General features: G+C 54.4%; 1 protein-coding gene across 1 annotated transcript in view; it reads right to left on the minus strand.

The window, feature by feature from the left end:
- The window catches only part of CCDC57 (coiled-coil domain containing 57), a 95,827-nt gene that overhangs the window by 1,959 nt on the left and 79,981 nt on the right, over positions 1-13,887 (minus strand). The window lies entirely within an intron of this gene.

Consider the following 13,887-nt stretch of genomic DNA (forward strand, 5'->3'; position numbering starts at 1 on the left):
TCACCCTCGGCCTCCCTCCTGTCCCTTTGACCCGCTCCTGGGCTGGTCCCCGTCCCACTGCCGGGCCTCCCGGCACCCACTTCTGCCGCGGGCCAGGCTGGTCCCGGATGCGCTCGCGCTGCCCCTGCTTCGCCCTCGTGAGGGAAAGGCCGGCGCCTTGGCTTCTCAGAGCAGTTCCTCCCCCGCATGCGCCCTCCCGTCCTGGTCTCTGCAAGGACACCCTCGGGCCCTGACTTCCAGCCAGCCCCGTCCTGATGTAGGCCCAGGCCCACCCTCTGCTTGGCTGCTTTCCTTCTGGAAAGCCGCGGCTGGTGGGGACGGGCAGGGCTGGGACCCTGACCCTGGTGATGCTGGTGGGGGCCCTCCCCACAAGGGGACGGATTCAGGCCTGGCCTGAGTTCACCCTCACAAGCTGCTGCCAGGGTGACAAAGTGAGGCTCAGGAGGAAGGAAGAGCCCAGGGCCCGAGGCCCCGTGCTGGGGGGCCGTGCCCCCCGAGATGCTGGTGGTGGCAGCAGGGCCTCTGAAGTGGGGGGAGGCTGGGGAGGCAGCAGAGCCCCCGGTGCCCCCCCCCCCAGCCCTCCCTGAGGAGGGAGCTGGTAGCTCCAGGGCAGGGGCAGTCGTGGCTCAGGCATGAAGCTGGACGGGTCGGGCCTGTTTGCCCCCAGCTCGGCCCTGTGACTGTGATGCGTCCCTTCCCTGTCAACGCGAGATTTGCCGTTGCTCAGACCAGGGGCTGGTGTGTGGCAGGGTGACGGCCACCACTCTGCCCTGCCCGTGCCCCGGGTGACCCGTGCCCCAGGCCCTGATTAGGCTTCGGGAGAAGCACGTGGGCACAGGTCTTGCCCCCTGTGTGCTGCGGGTCCAGCCCCACTGCCAGGAAGGCTCGGGGAGCTGCCGGAGGCCTCGCGGCTCGAACCTGGGAGCAGGAACCTGATTCTGTCTCGGGCGCGCCTGGCTGCTCGGAGCCCCTGTTCAGCCCTCATCTGACTTGGGGAGGTGGCCGGGCTCTGGGGAGCAGGCTGGGCTGCTCCCGGCTGGCAGGGGGTCCTGAGCACACAGGGCCCCGCCTCTGAGAGCTGCAGGAAGGGCTGGGGACACGGAGCCCACGCCGGCCCTGAGCCTCGGGAGCCTCCCCTGGAGCCGGGGGGCAGCTCAGCTCTCACGTGTCTGTTGAGGCCTCGGGCACGAGGGACGAGGCCTCCCCAGGCTCCCTTCTGTCTCCCTCCTTCTGTCTTGTCTGCGCTAAGGGCCCCGTGCACCGATGGGCGCTGCTCCACTGCAGCCTCCCTCCTGCTCCCGCGGGAGCCCCTCCTGCCCTGCGTGTGGCTCTTCCTAAATGAGATGAGCCCGCACGTCCCCCCCACCTTGCCCCTCATCCCAACCCACCCTTCGCTCTCCTTAAGCAGGCTGCGCACCCAGCGTGGAGCCCGACACGGGGCTTGAGCTCACACCCTGAGATCGAGAGTCAGAGGCTTCGCCGACTGAGCCACCCAGGTCCTCCTGCCCCTCTGTGGATTAAAGGTTATGAATTAGATGATGTCATACTGCCCGGAACCTTCCAAGGCTTCCCACTGTGTTGGGACTTGGAGCAGCCTCACTCCCCAGAGCCCAGAGCCCGGCCCCGAGCTTCCAGAAGCTGCCAGCTGCTTCCCAGGGCGCCAAGCCTGCCCCCAGTGAGCCTGCCGGGATCTGCCGTGTGCCCTCGGTGCAGAGGCGCTGGGGGACATCCCGGGCCTGCCGGTCCTCAGTAGGGGGGGGGCAGGGGGCAGGGCCCCCGGGCTGCTCCCGGGGGGGGGGGTGGCCGCCTTGGTCCTCCCAGAGGTTAATACCCACCCAATCACTCCTTCCTGATGCCATTTTCAGGGGTACCCTCCCTGGACCCCAAGGCCCGGCTCTTCGGCCAGAGTTGGGGCGGAGGGGTGGCGAGGCTGGAACAGTGAGAACCGCAGGTCGGGGATCAAGGGGCGCAGGGCACGTGGGGTGTGGCAAGTGTGGACAGGCGTCCGGCCCCGGGGGCCACACGGCTCTCACGTCGCCCGGCCCCTGGGCGCTCCGCACCGTCCGGTGCAGCGTGGAGAGGAGGGGGCCGCGGGCGGGGGTCGGCCGGGCCAGGGTGGGCCCTGAGCTGCCTCCTCACCCAGGCCCCAGCCCAGAGAAATGGAAGATTCACGAAAGCCGCTGCCAGGAGCTGCTCTCTGCCCCGCTCGGCGGGGGAGCCGCTGGAGCCAGCGAGGCGACACTCCCTTTGCCACCAAAACGCGGCCCCTGGGGAGGGCGGCCCGGCCACGGCCCCACGCAGGCTGCCCGTCCTGCGCGAGGCGGGGCGCTCCGGGGCCAGCTGCCGGCCTGGGGGCCGCGGGGGCCTCTCCCTGACGACGCGCCCAGGGCTGCAGCCCTGCCAGCACCCCGATACCCTCGAAGGGAAGGTGAGGAGCGGTCCACGCCCCGGAGGCGGCCCGGGGAAGCCGACCAGAACAGACTAACCGGACCCGTGTCACGAGCTCAGCCGCAGAGGCGCCAGTGCCACGTTCCTGACTTTTCCTGGAGGAGCGGCCCTGGTCCCGGCTGTCACGGTGCCGGGGCTCGAGGGACACTGCACAGATCAGGAGACAAATGTGAAGAACCTCAGCGTCCTCCCCACAGCCGCCCCGGGGCCCCCTGCCTGAAACGCGGCCTGCGGACGAGGTCCTCCGCCCCGAGTGGGCCCCGGCTGCCCTCAGCTCCCAGCCACGCGGCCCATGGCTGGCCTGGGGAGCGGGAGAGGCCCCGTGGAGACACCAGCAGGGGGCGGGGGGCGGGGACCGGCAGGGGGGGCAGGCCCCGCCATGGGGGGGCCAGGCCAGGGTCTTGGTGGCAGGGAGGCCTCAGGCAACTCCTGCCCTCCGGGGCCTGCAGGACAGTCCACGCCCGCCCTGGCGCAGTGACCACTCTCTAGACCATAAGGCAGAGGGGCGGCTGTGGCCCAGAGATGGGACTGCCTGGGGGGGAGCAGAAGGGCCCTCCTGCCTCGGCCGCCTGCAGTGCCATTGGGTGCTCTCTGGGTGGACGCTTCTACAACAGGCTCTTCTACACGAAGTGGGGCTGGCTCTGGGGCCCGTGGTCACCACGTGGATGCCTTGGCAGGGTCGCTCTGCATGGTGGAGATGACAGTTCACATCAGAAAATGCAAGAGGAGGGGCTCCTGGGTGGTGCCATCGGGTGAGTGGGTCTGACTCTTGGCTTTGGCTCAGGGTGTGAACTCAGGGTTGTGAGATGGAGCCCCACGGCAGGCTCTGTGCCTGCTGAGCTCCAGATCCCTCTCCCTCTCCCTCAGGCCCTCCCTGGCTCATGCATGCTCTGTCTCTTACAAATAAATAAATAAATCTTAAAAAAAAAAAAAAGGAAGGACACCTGGGTGGCTCAGTGGTTGAGTGTCTGCCTTTGGCATGATCCTGGGGTCCCGGGATCGAGTCCCCCATCGGGCTCCCCACAGGGAGCCTGCTTCTCCCTCTGCCTGTGTCTCTGCTTCTCTCTCTCTCTCTCTCAGGAATAAATAAAAAATAAAATAAAATAAAATAAAATAAAATAAAATAATGAAATGAAATGAAATGAAATGAAATGAAATAAGAAAGGAGGAAAAGAAATGTTGAGAACTGAATCCCAGCGTTTGCAGGACACCCCGAGATGCTCTTCTCAGTGAACAGAGACAGGTGATGCCCCGAGGAGATGAGCTAACCCTCCAGCATAAGGAGATGGAAAGAAACAACACGACAAGCTCAGGGAAACAAGGGGTAAAGAAACGCTACAGTTCAACGAGAACCCCAAGGAACACAGTGCTATAGAACATCAACCGAGTCCAAGCTGGTGTCTACAGAGATTAATAACATAAATTCCTGCCAAGGTTGATGCAAACAAGGGAGAACAAATATGCACAACAGGGTAATAACTGGGCAAAAGTGAATGTTATAAAGAGCTATTTGCCAGTGAATTAATAGAGCCTAGAGGCAATGGAAGATTCCAAAACCAGAACAGAAAAATAGCCTTTGAAATACCCAACAAGTGTTAAAACATGGAGCTGGTATTCAACGGTTCTCTTCCCAAAGGCTCCTGGCTCGGGTGGATTTACAGGTGGTTCTGCTGGATGTTCACAGAGATCAAATTTTCATGGAAGAGTTCGTTTCTATCTCGTTCAAACGATTCAGACAAGTAACGCGGAATGAAGCGTGCCCAGCGAACTGTATTCCCAAACCACTTGAGGACGACGCAGGAAAAAGCTTACAGGCCTATTTAGCTTGCACACGGAGCTGCAAAGCCTTTAGGTGAACGTTATCGAATCAATCAGGCAAACATTAAGGATACGTCATTATCAAGTAAAGTTTATCTCAGCAATTCAAGGCGGGCCCGTTTTCGGAAAGTCTCCCACCATAGCGACCCCGTCAATAAATGAAAACATAACTGGGTTTCTCCTCCTCAACGCGGAAAAAAATCTTACAAGGTTTAACGCCTATTTGTCAAGAGAGCTCTGTGGATCAGGAACGTAAAGGGAAATTTTAATTTGATAAAGGCCATATTTTTACACACAGCAATCATATGTAACGGGAAGAACCAGCCTCGTGGCCTTCCGCCTGTGAGTGGATGAGGTGCCACGGTGCTGTGGCCGGCGGGGCCCAGGCAGGTGTGCAGGAGGGAGCAGTGGGGAGGGGAGCACTGCGGGGGGGGGGGAACTGCACCGGAGGGCAGCCTACCTGGGGGGGGGGAAGCGCCAAAGTCCAACTGGTAGTAGTGTGGAAGCTCAGCACCGGGGAGGAGGCCACCGCGAGCCAGGGACCCTCCCGGTGCAGCTGCAGCCACCTGTCGGTGTACTGAAGGCCTCAGGGCGAGGCCACCGCGCTGTGGCCTGCTGTGGCGGGCGGCTGCCAGGTCCCTTTGGCAGGGGCGGGGGGGGGGGGCTGCAGGTCTCCACGAGGCTCCTGCCCACCCCCAGAGGTGAAGGAGTGTGACGGAGATTCGCAGCCTTCTCCAGGGAGGCGATAACCCCCACGAGACAAGGGAGCAGCTGTCACACCTGCAACTAATAGGAAGCTGCACATGCCAACCGTGCTGCTTCAGCGCGCGCGCGCGCGCGAGAGAGAGAGAGAGAGAGAGAGAGAGAGAGAGAGAGAGAGAAAGAGAGAGAGAGAGAGAGCCGGAAGCGGGTGTACACGGGTTCGGGTATTTTAGGGCTGCAGGACTGCGTGTTCAAGCAGAGCCTTGTGCCCGGGCCCCAGCGGGCGGCAGTTTGGTCCGGGATGAGGCTTGGAGGCCCGACCCGAGAGGCCCCGGGGCCCGCGGGGAGGACGCCGTCTACACTAATGACCTCCCCCAGGAGCTCCAAGGTCCCACACTGCAGAATAACTCAGGGAACCCTGCAAATTGATAAGAATTACCAGTTTCCCCTGAGGATGTGCAGCGACACGCGCGGAGGGCGGCTGGCGGTGGTGTCCTGCCCACGGTGGCTCAGCTCCCCGCGCTGGGGACGGACGGGGGTGCGGCACCGTGCAGCAGGGACGCACCGGGCAGGGGGCGGGCGCCCCATGGAACCTCCACGGCCCGCAGCTTCTCCTTCTTTAAAACATCGTTTCGACTGCGTTATAACTTGCACGCAATAAAATGCACCATTTTTATTTTTGTATTTATGTTTTTAAGATTGTATTTATTTATTCATGAGAGAGAGAGAGAGGCAGAGACCCAGGCAGAGAGAGAAGCAGGCTCCCTGCAGGGAGCCCGACACAGGACTGGATCCCAGGGCCCCGGGGTCACGCGCTGGGCCAAAGGCAGGCGCTCAACTGCTGAGCCACCACATGTCCCCAAAATGCGCCTATTTTAAAAATCTACGTTTCAAAGCCTTTTAGAGCATGTATGCAACTATGCGTCTGGAACATTCCACCACGCAGGGGCCCCAGGCAAGCACTGGTCCCTCCTGGAGCCTCACTAGGCACGTTTTGAGGACTGGTTCTTCCAGAGACCCGAGAAATGTTTCTTGAGGTTCATTCGTGTCGTCATCGTGGAGACCCTAACTCCTCTGATTGCGGGCTAGTGCTTTATCCTGCGGCTGCCCAGCACTCTGGCCTCGCCTTCATCGGTGGTGGGTGCTTGTGTTGTCCCCCATTTGGGCATGAAGTCACTATAAACGTTCATGCTAACGACTCTGGGTGCACGAATGTTTCTCTCTTTCAAGATTTTATTTATTTGGAGGGAGCGCGCGCGCACAAGCAGGGGGCAGGGGGAGGAGCAGAGGGAGAGGGACAAGCAGACTCTGCCCTGAGCACGCAGCCCGGTGTGGTGCTTCATCCCACGACCCTGAGATCATGACCCGAGCTGACATCAAGAGTCGGCCCTTGAACCGACCGCGCCAGCCTAGGCGCCCTGGTCTGGATGTTTCCATTGCTCCCATGGTGACCTGAAACCGAAGGGCTGGGCTGTGCAGTAAGTATATGTTCAACTTTTTAAAGACACAGTCAGGCCCCGTTCCCCAGAGGAGCGGCCGATCGCATCGCCTCGCAGCCAGCGTGCGGGCTCCCGCCGCTCCACACTCCACGCCCACTCAGTACTGTCAGCTCTTGGCATTTTTTTGATCAGATGAATGAATACGTAGGGGTCGTGTCCCTAGACTTGCATTTCCCTGGTGACTGGTGATTGCGGAGCATCTTTCGTGGGCTTATTCGCCACGTAATCGTCTCCTTTTGTAAGGAGTCTTTTCAGGTGTTGTGGCTATTTTCTGTTGTGTGTACTTGTTTCTTATCGATTTGTGAAGCTCCTTACATGTTCTGGATGCAAGTCCTTGGTGCACATTCCCAGCCTGTGGCTTACTCCCTTACGTCCTCATGGCGTCACTGTGACATGCAGCGTCTGCATTGTCGATGGAATCCAATCTATCGGTTTTCACTTACGGTTTGGACTTTTTGTACCCTGAGGAGTCTCTGCCCATCCAAGGGCACATTTTCTCCTGTGCTTTCTTCTAGAAGTTGTATGGCGTGAGCTATGGTGTTTAGGCTTATGATAGATCTTCAATTAGTTTTTGTGTTTGGTACAAGGGTACAGCTGCAGTTCATTTTTTCCCCATATGGATATGTCGTCGTCCCAGCACAATTTGTTGGATATTCTTTCTCCTTAAATTACTGTAGAGCCTTCGCATTAACTAATTTGTTAGTGTGCGCGTGTCCACTGCGCTCTTTGTCGTACACATGCACACTTGTGCCAACAGCCCACTGTCACAATTACTGTACCTTTATGGTAAGTCTTACAATTAGGTAAAATCCTTCAACTTTGTTCTTTTTTGAGACTGTTTTGAATTTTCTATATCCTTCCCATATCCATGTAAATTTTAATTTTTTATTTCAATTTCAAAAATTTCATGGGATTTTTTTTTTAATTTTTATTTATGATAGTCACAGAGAGAGAGAGAGAGAGAGAGGCAGAGACACAGGCAGAGGGAGAAGCAGGCTCCATGCACCAGGAGCCCAACGTGGGACTCGATCCCGGGTCTCCAGGATCGCGCCCTGGGCCAAAGGCAGGCGCCAAACCACTGCGCCACCCAGGGATCCCAATTTCATGGGATTTTGATTGGGACTTTGCTTAATCTGCAGGTACATTTTGGGAGAAATGACATCTTAACGTTGAGGCTTCTAGTCCATGAGGATGGTATACCTTTCCATTATAGGTCTGACTTTTCTGTGCAGCGGTCCTTTTCAGTGCACACACATTCCTTTAGTATATCCCTAAGTATTTCACGGTTTTGGATACTATTGTAAATGATATATATATTTTTAAAATTTTTATTTATTTATGATAGTCACAGAGAGAGAGAGAGAGAGAGAGAGAAGCAGAGACATAGGCAGAGGGAGAAGCAGGCTCCATGCACCGGGAGTCCGACATGGGATTCGATCCCGGGTCTCCAGGATCGCGCCCTGGGCCAAAGGCAGGCGCCAAACCACTGCGCCACCCAGGGATCCCTGTAAATGATATTTTTTATCGCAGTTTCTGATTCTCATTGTTATGTATAGAAATATATCTGATTTGACATATTGATCTTGTATTGACCTAGTCCTGGTACTTTGCCAAAGCCACTTTTTTGTTCTAATAGTTGTATTTTTTAAAGTTCCTAAAGGTTTTTTTTTAAGATTTTATTTATTTATTCATGAGAGACACACAGAGAGAGAGGCAGAGACACAGGCAGAGGGAGAAGCAGGCTCCATGCAGGGAGCCCAACGCGGGACTCGATCCCAGGACTCCAGGATCACACCCTGGGCCAAAGGCAGGCACTAAACCGCTGAGCCACCCAGGCGTTCTGATCACTGACTTTAGAACACTGTTCTTGTCTCTTTTAAGTATCTAAAGGCTCAAGTTTGTAAGTAAGACTTTGTGATTTCTTCTTTGACCCATGAGCCTTCTATTTTTAAATTATTTTGGATATTTTCTAGATATCTCTGTGTTCTTGACTTCCAGTGTAGCAGGTTTGTGGCCAGCAAATACAGTCTGTATGACTTCAACCTTTTAAAATTTACTAAGACCAGTTTTATAGCCCGGCATGTGGCCTATCTTGTCAAACGTACCGTGTGCACCTCAAAAGTGTGTGTGTTCTGATGATGGTTGGGGCAGTGGACACGTGCCAGTGAGGCCAAGCTGGCTGACAGTGCTGCTCAAACCCTCTATTCTCTGCCTCCACTGACTTTTCTGTCTCCTTGTTCTGTTGATCGCTGAGAGAGAAGTACTAGAGTCTCTGAGTATAATTATGGACTCCTCTACATTTCCTTCCATTTCTGAGAGTTTTTTTAAAAAACATTTACGGGATCCCTGCGTGGCGCAGCGGTTTGGCGCCTGCCTTTGGCCCGGGGCGCGATCCTGGAGACCCGGGATCGAATCCCACGTCGGGCTCCCGGTGCATGGAGCCTGCTTCTCCCTCTGCCTGTGTCTCTGCCTCTCTTTCTCTCTCTCTCTGCGTGTGACTATCATAAATAAGTAAAATTAAAAAAAAAAATAAAATAAAAATGTTTAAAAAAATAAAATAAAAAAACATTTTACCTATTTATTTGAGAGAGAGAGAGCACACAAATGGGGTGAAGGGGTGGAGGGAGAAGCAGAGGGAGAATTTCAAGCAGACTCCCCACTGCACGCAGGGCCCCATGTGGGGCTCGATCTCATGACCCCAAGATCATGACCTGAGCTGACATTAAGAGCTGGGCACTTAACGGATTGAGCCACCCAGGCGCCCCTCTTCTGAGGGTTATTTTTATTTATTTATTTTTAAAGATTTTATTTATTTATTAATGAGAGACACACGGAGAGGCAGAGACACAGGCAGAGGGAGAAGCAGGCTCCATGCAGGGAGCCCAACGTGGGACTCGATCCCGGGTCTCCAGGATCGCGCCCCGGGCCAAAGGCAGGCGCCAAACCGCTGCGCCACCCAGGGATCCCTAATATGTGCATTTTAAACAATCGGTTGACATGTAAAAAAAAGAAAAGCAGACCTACCCTCTTCCCTTACATGCAGACCTGCCACGTCTGACTTCTGCACTATTCTCCGTTGACCCATGTCTCTATCTGGCATCATTTTCCTTCAGCCTGAAGAGTGTCCTCTTTTTTTTTTTTTTTTTTTTAACAATTTTTAGTTATTTATTCATGAGAGACACAGAGGGAATAGCAGAGACCCAGGCAGAGGGAGAAGCAGGCTCCCCTCAGGGAGCCTAATGTGGGACTTGATCCCGGGACTCCAGGACCACGCCCCAGGCCAAAGGCAGGCACTAAACTGCTGAGCCACCCAGGTGTCCCAAATATTATAGTTTTCATCTCTAGAAGCTTTGTTTGGTTCTTTTCATTTTCTCAATTCTTCTCATTATGTACATGTTTTTCTTCAAACGCTTGAATATAGTCATTCCAGTTCTTTTAATGTCTTTGTCTGCTTGTTCCCTCATTTCTGCTATTTCTGGGCCTCTTTCTACTGACTGATTTTCCTCTTGATTCTGGATCACATTTTTCTGCTTCTTCACATGTCTTGTAATTTTTGATTGGGTGTTAGGCATTGTAATATTTTCTCAAAAAAATTTTTTAGAGTGTTCGGTTTTATTTTGGTAGGCAGTTAGGTTCCTTGCTTGGTCATTTCTTTTTCTTTTTTTTTTTAAGGTTTTATTTATTTATTCATGAGACACATAGAGAAATAGGCAGAGGGAGAAGCAGGCTCCATGCAGGGAGCCCGACACAGGACTCGATCCTGGGTCTCCAGGATCATTCCCTGGGCTGAAGGCAGGCGCCAAACCGCTGAGCCACTGGGATGCCCTTGTTTGTTCATTTCAAAGACTGTTTTTAAACTTTTCTAGTGTAAGTCTACGTGGGCCTTCACTTCAGAGAAACCTAGCCCTACTACTGAGGTGTGACTTGTCTGGGTCTCTCCACTGAAGGAAGGTGATGATGGGGACTCCTCACTCTGAATATCTTCCTGCTTTTTGAGAGCTCTGGAAATGGCTCAGCTTACAAGTTGTTTGTCTTTCCTTTGCCTGGAACTGTGGAGCTTTAGTCCATACATCTATGGGCTAGTATGTGGTGAGGACTCAAAAAAAAAGTGCCGGTGCAGTTCTTTATATATAACCTTTTCCCCAAGTTTCTGGAGCTCTCTTCTGTGTAGTACCCTCCCTTCTGGACTCTTTCCTGCAACTGCCAGCCCCTTGTGCCTTCCCAAACTCCAATTCCCATTTCTCCAACTTAGAAGCCTGCTGAGTTTTTAAAAATTTAACTTATTCATGAGAGAGACAGAGAGAGGCAGAGACACAGGCAGAGGGAGAAAAAGGCTCCATGCAGGGAGCCCGATGTGGGACTCGATCCCAGGACCCCAGAATCATGCCCTAAGCCAAAGGTAGACACTCAACCACTGAGCCACCCAGGGGCCCCAAGGCTGCTGAATTCTGTCTGGCATCTCCTCCCTATGCCTGTGGCCCAGAAAGTGCCTTCAGGCAGAAAGCTAGGGGTTTCTTGGAGTTCATCTCATTTGTTTTCCTTTTTTCAAGGACCATGGTCCTGTGCTGACTATTATCTGATGTCTGAAAACAGTAGTTTCGTGTATTTTGTCCAACTTTCTAATTGTTTATGGAGAGACATTAAAGTCTAGTCAGTAACAGCCCAGCCAGAAGCAGAAGTGAGCACTAGCCATGCTGTGGCTCTAGAATACACACCACCGAGGAGTACACCGATTTGGCTATTTCTTAAAGTATTTACTTTGGTGTAGAAGTTTTTTCTATATAAACTTTCCCCGAAGTGGCGTAACTGTTTCATCACAGTGCCTTCAAGAGAGTTAACAAAGATCTACTTGACCCTCGCTTCTCAAAGGTTTACAGGACACTCTGCACTTCTTAAATAGTCTCATGTTGTAATCATTAGCACAAGCAGGAAGCTGGTGTTGGTCACTCAGTTCAGGACACAGCACTGCTCCTTCCTCTGACCAAAACACTGGTTCTGGGATTTCTTTAGTTATTATTGTAACAGTGCTGAGAGGCGGCACACATCGTGTACAATTTCAGCGGTGTGTTGGCACTCACATCTGATCCCTTCTGAGAGTGGGGCAGGCAGAGCCAAGAGGATCAAGGGTGCTGAGCAGTAAGAGGGCAGGGCCCCTTGCCCCCTGGGGTCCTGTACCCTAATAGTCACAGTGCTGAATAAGCTCCCTAGTTCCCATGGACAACTCCTGCTCCTGTCTGCCTCGTGCAGTCTACCTGTGACAGTGGCCAATGAGAAGATGTGTTGAGCCCTCCAGTGGGAGGCACTCCACCCTGTTCGCAGCTCGTGTTGCCAGAGCCCAGCCAATGGGCCCTGCCTGGGGATTGCATCACGACACGTTTCTGGTGCAGAGGACAGCCCTCCCGGGCTCCAGCTGGCCTCCTTCCCTGTGGCTTAGGCTGCTGGTCTCTCAGCCGGGTCTCACAAGGCTCTCCTAGGTCTGTCTGTCTCTCACTGACGCTCACATTCTGATAAGGTTCTCAGGCCTTAGGGGAGTTCCCTGGTTAGTGCACAGGTATGAGGACCACGCAGGAAGAACAGAATGTACTGTTCCAGGTGCATTTACAATGGAGTCACTAGCAGTTCTTTGAGGTCACCTATCCTGTGTGATTTTAACCTTTTCTTACTTATCATAGATCCTTATCATGAATGACTATCACTCGGAAACAGTGCTGGGTCATCAGCCTGCCTCCCATGCTCAACCCCTGGGTTTCACGAGAAACAGTAAAGCATCTGTGGGGCAGCCAGATGGCAATATTTTTGGTCTTGAGGGCGTGTGGACAAAGTAAGTCTAAGGTCCCACGTTCACAGTGTGTTTTTATGACCTCAGACCATGGCTGGGCTGGCAGAGCCAGAGCAGAGGCAATCTGAGTCCAGGGAAGGCACAGGGGGCAGTCTCCACGCAAGAGCACAAGACACCAAGAAGGGGACAGGTGAGATGGCGTCCTGGGGGCCCACTCGGCCCTCGTCACGGGCAGGTGAGGCCCTGCAGGACGGACACGAGGACAAACCCAGGAGGGCCTGGTGTGTCTGCCCTGCAGGAACATGCAGAGAAACACACGGTTGAGTCGCTGGTAAAGAGAAGCGCAGGTTTATCAGCAGTCACCTGATTCCCAGGCTGGGAAGGGGCCTTGCCAGAGGCTGGGCCTCTCTCTGGAGCCCACTGGGCTGATCCAGGTCATTGTAGCACTTTCTTTGTCCTTTTCTCAACCATGTAAAATCCTAAACATAGCTCCTGGCTGGAGCCTCGTCACTAGGCATGGCTGGGTCTGGCTCACAGAAGTGTGTAGCTAACAAACTGAGCTGTAATTTGGCCCACACTTTGTTTTGATTTTTTAATTAGCTGCCGATATTCAAAAATGAAAACATTCTATATAAAAAAACCCCAGGATTTCCAGCTTCTCTTGAAAAATGGGAAGCTCTGGCTCGTTGGACCATCTGCCATCGAGGGGCACCTGTAGGATGGCGTCATCCGCTAGACGGAGCCAGCCTGCCAGACGTCACCAACCCCACGCACAGTGCCGCCTGGCAGTTAGCACAGCCCCTGCGCGCCTTCACCCAGCCACCTGCTGCCTGGTGCCCAGGGGCACTGGCGTCTGGGGCTGATCTCAGCCAGTGAGCTCAGGGTCTGCTTGGACTCCGGTCCTGCTCCACTGTCTGGGAGCTGTGAGACCTCATGGGAGCGCTCTGGGCCCGCGTCTCTCCAGGGGAACGCAGAGCCCCGACCTCCCGGCTCTGGGAACTGCTGAGAAAGGGACCCGCTGTGGCGGGCGCACACCAGGCCTCTGTGGTGCTGGTGGGGGCTCCGCAAGCATTTGGGCTGTGAGCAAGAGGCGGCTGGTTTTGTTTTTATCTGGATCGTTGGATAAGAAAGGCCTGGCAACGTGGTTATCTGATTTAGGTGTCAGCTCTGTAGAGAGGTCTGTATGGAAATATTCTGACTACACGGGATTTAAAACTAATTTTGGGTTAGTAGCCAGTTAATAGCATTGTGCGTACCCTTTTTTCAACATTTTATGCAACCCCTTTTAAAGAGAAAAATGTTTAATTTCAAGAACATTGAATTTAATTCAATGTAATTCAATGTAATGTAATGTAATTTTCAAAAAACCCCAAAAATTTAAAGAAAAAAATTAACACCCACATCGCACCCTTTAAAAGTTGCCATCACCCCTCTGTCCCTCATCATTTTGATCCCCCGAGGGCTCCCCTTGGGGGCACCAGGGCAGGGAGGGTGAGGGTCTCCGCCAGGGGAGCACCCGGGATGCCCCTGAGCCGCCGCCACCACTCACAACAGGATGGGCCTCGGGTGGGCGAGGTCTCCGGGACAGACTGACCTCCTGTTCCAGAGGAGCGTGACCCCGCGGTTCCACGTGCCGGGAGC

Source organism: Nyctereutes procyonoides, unplaced genomic scaffold (assembly GCF_905146905.1).
Source record: "Nyctereutes procyonoides isolate TBG_1078 unplaced genomic scaffold, NYPRO_anot_genome, whole genome shotgun sequence".
NCBI lineage: Eukaryota > Metazoa > Chordata > Mammalia > Carnivora > Canidae > Nyctereutes > Nyctereutes procyonoides.